This window comes from Helianthus annuus, chromosome 1, assembly GCF_002127325.2.
Source record: "Helianthus annuus cultivar XRQ/B chromosome 1, HanXRQr2.0-SUNRISE, whole genome shotgun sequence".
NCBI lineage: Eukaryota > Viridiplantae > Streptophyta > Magnoliopsida > Asterales > Asteraceae > Helianthus > Helianthus annuus.
The window spans coordinates 62,055,837-62,059,814 of record NC_035433.2 but is presented as its reverse complement, the minus strand read 5'-3'; the positions used below and the strand labels follow the sequence as shown (position 1 = coordinate 62,059,814).

The 3,978-nt window shown below is 30.1% G+C and overlaps 1 long non-coding RNA gene across 2 annotated transcripts; it reads left to right on the top strand.

The window, feature by feature from the left end:
• The first annotated feature begins 677 nt into the window (after positions 1–677).
• On the top strand, positions 678–3,624 carry LOC110936559. 2 transcript variants are annotated; one of them, XR_002590119.2, is made up of 7 exons: positions 678–1,175; positions 1,323–1,361; positions 1,452–1,550; positions 1,946–2,082; positions 2,168–2,205; positions 2,470–2,577; positions 3,438–3,624. It is a non-coding gene; the product is annotated as an uncharacterized LOC110936559 (long non-coding RNA). The 2 variants fall into 2 exon arrangements; XR_004865821.1 differs by lacking the exon at positions 2,168–2,205.
• Positions 3,625–3,978: the final 354 nt, after the last annotated feature.

Below are 3,978 nucleotides of genomic sequence, written 5' to 3'. Positions count from 1 at the left end.
CGATTCTTACTATTTAACCTTTATCTTAAACAAATAAAAACATAGTGATAAGTGGGTGGGCTGAAAACACAGCCACGTGTCTTCATTTTGGACTAAAATAAAAACATAGTGATAAGTGGATGATGTGTTGGTGATTAATACAAACAAATTTCATTTTACAGTAATGGCTAATCTTTACTATACTATAATGCATGAGGGAGGAGTATTTTAAGATACCCAAAAAATAAGAACTTTTCTCCTTTTTATTTATAGATAGGCCCCTAAAATGAGGGTAATTTGGTCTTTTAAACACAACTTATTTTTTAGCCCCTAAAGTTATTACACTTAAATCCTTGAGTTTTAACAAATTTATGGATAGTTAGTTACACTTTTCCCCTTCCACAACAAAGTTATAATTCTTTTACGTATTCTTGCCATATCTTGTAAACTATAATGTTTTTAAAAATCCAAAGGTACCGTGACGACCTACTCATTTTTGTCACCGTTTTGATAGTTGTTTTGGCCAGTATTGACGTGTGAATTAAAATGTATAAATAGATGATGCATTAGTGTACACGTAATTAAAGCAATGTGTCCTATCACATTTCAACATGTTCAAGACTCTCTGTGTTGTTATCATTATTATTAATTTAATAATATATATACTATACTATATTATAATATATATGAGAGAGAGACAATTTTAGATACTTAAAAGATAGAAACTTTTAAATAAGAGTTATACTTATAAAATACATTGAATAGATAAAAATCTAAACAGATTTTTATATTTTAGTTATTGGACAAAGTTAAGAAATATTTCTTAGTTATATATATTTTGCTGTGGTTTAAATAAAAAATTATAATACTAACAACCCATACTAAAAAATGGTATGACCCATCTTACCAAAAGAAAACCGATTGAGGATTGACTGAGTCACTTTTGACCCTAAACCTCCTTGTTCAAGCTTACCGAGTACTCTCAAATTCAAAATTTGTATCTCTTTTAAACTAATCAACCGATATTTTGGGGATGACTACTCGATCATCAACCAATTTATACCCATTCAGGCTCTTTCTTTACCCTCATTTTCATCAGTCATCCATCGTACCTCTGTTTCCGTTAGAGCTAGCAACCGCCGCACCTCGTCTACCACAATAAATTCCGTCATTCGAATCCTCCAATCTGCAACCAGGTACCACGTTGATGATCACTTATAATCATTTTATTAGCCATACTAAGTTCTGTTAATCACCAATCCTGCCTAGCCTTACTTTTGTTGATATCTAATTGAGTAATTGTGTTTCAACGACTTTGACAACCGCCACACAACCACTCCAAGTTCTCGCCGCCACAATCAAACCTTCAACTCACGATTCAGGTATCGAATTATGCTTGTATCTTTCTGTTTGATTCTGTTTCGGTGTCTTTTTTCGATCTGAAAATTTATAATCTTGTTCCGGTGAACTAGCAACCGCACCACTACCGCTCACCATAGTTCGGTTCCGACTTCCGTGTGACCATCTGAACCGCTAATTGTGTCTCCGGTTAGCTCTGTTCTATTATTAAGGTACCAAATGGAACCCTCTTTTGATTCTGATTCACATATTAATATACGGATGTTAGTTTCGTTTTGATTTATCTGGCGACAAAAGCATTAAAAAATACATTCATTTTCTGTTGTTGTATGTATTCTGTATATGCTTTGAGTATGCATAACTTTTATTTATTGATTTGTAGAACTTATGCTTTGATATGCTTGATGTAATTGAGTTTTACGTCACTGGTAGTAGGGATATGTATGTAGGAATGTAGGATTTGTCAAGGTTTTCATTATTTACATTGGTGAGATGATTTAAGTAATTTTGTATGTAACTGAAGGATAAATGAGGTGAAACAACATTGCTATTGTTATGTTTGTGTGTATAAAATAAGTTAAATGGTTTTTTTATGTGTTATTTTCAGGATGGTGAACAGGCAAACGACGACATTAGTCATCGTGAAAAGGCTAGGTTAAAGGAAATGCAAAGGTTGAAAAGACAAAAGATACAAGATATACTGGTTCAACAAAATGCTTGTATTGAGGCTGATATAGTGATATGGTGTGTTATATAGATACTTGTTGCTTTTTTGTTTAAGTTAACTTAGGTAAATGTGAGTGTGTTACTGACATTACACTATTGATAGAATAACAAGGGAAAAGGAAAATTGAAGTTGAAGGGAAGGTAATAACTTTACTGACTTGGTGGACTTTGTAACTTCATAGTGGAGTTTTTTTTATATCTGAAGTATTAAGAATATATTTGAGATGTATGTAAAATCATAAATGAGTTGGGGTGATAGTGTTTTGTCTGTTTCGTCTTATGAGGTGCTATTATGTTGTTTCTATTATTGATAGTTAATAAGTAAAAAAGATTTATATGTAACAACTTTGGTCAGTATACCATGGACATATTTAATTGTTGTTTCTGCTCTGTTTTGGTTACCAGGGGTCGTCATGCATCGAAAATGACTGAAGAAGAATGAGGTGTATCTTAAGGAGGAAGAAGATGGCTTGTCTGGAACAGGACATACACGTTTGTTAGTGCAGCCATCTTGTAAGTTCCTATCTTTTTTATGTGTTTTTTTTTGTTACAGTGCTTCACTTGGAGGTCGTTATATACTACGTTATAGACTCATGTATTACATGAGTTCTTCGGAAAAATTGTGCTTTCCATTTATATAAACTTGAATGATTTTTTAAAAATAAATATTTTATAGCTGAGGTTGGTTGTGTTCGAAGAACAAAACAATTATAAAATTTGATTTTTTTTAATATTTCTTATAATTTCTTGTATCACACATAATAAATATAAATTTTGATATGAATAAATATAACCCTAATATAAACTATACATACAAAACTAAAAGAATAAAACCTTACTGATTTTAAATGATGCGTTTATGAAACAAATTAGTATATTTTATTTAAAATTAATATTTTCTTATTTTGAAAAGTACTATCAAATTAGATGGAATAGAATTAGTTCACGATCTAAGAAAGTATATGTTGGGATTTTATTTAGGTGGTTGTGTTAATAATAATGTGTTATTAATTCCAAATAATATGTTATTAGTTTTAGTAGGATGTGACGAGTTAACTGCACTAAACAATTAATAGACTAAAGCTTTTATGAATATTTTTTATTTAAATTATGGATTCTTATTTGTTTACATCATGGTATGTTTTTCTTTGTATCCGTTACTTTGTAGTACAAGTTTTTTGTACATATTCTTATATTCGGTTTCCTTTGATAAATATCCTTTATTTCCGATATTTGTTTCCGTTCCATATATTTGTATCAGGTCTTAGAATTTGTATTCATTATGCTTGTTTTTGTAAAAAAAATAATGCAATTGTATGTAGAAAGTTACATGGCCTTAATTTCTTTGTTGTGTTTTTCTTATATGTTTACAGGTAATCCAGAAAACATGGATAAGAGAGAAATATGAAGTTTAAGATTTTTTTTTAAAGTCCATTGCTAATGTAGTTCATATGTTTTGGGTCTTAGGAAAACTCATAGAAACCTTTTCTTTACTCATGTTTCACATAAACCTCTCACACATATTTTAGTAATCTAGAATCTAATCCTAATGTAAATCATGTATACTATATTATAATAATCTATACATTATATTATCACGAGGTTTCAAGGATGACGTAAATGTAACTTAAAACTAAGCGTCTAAGGTATGGATTTGTTACCTTTTCTTTTTTAATATTAAAGTATTTATTTTTGTCGATTCGTTTCATTTGACCTTTTTGAACATCCGTTAAGTTCTTTGAATATGACTTTGCTATGTATGACATTTGAAATCCGACTTTTAATTCCATTGTTAGAACAATTTTTCAAAACTTGAAACTCAAGATATTCTAAGATTAGGAACTATGCACCTTCCATTTTTCCCAACAAATTGTTTTGTTTTTTTAGCTTAAACGTCTCGAGTCCTCCAACTTT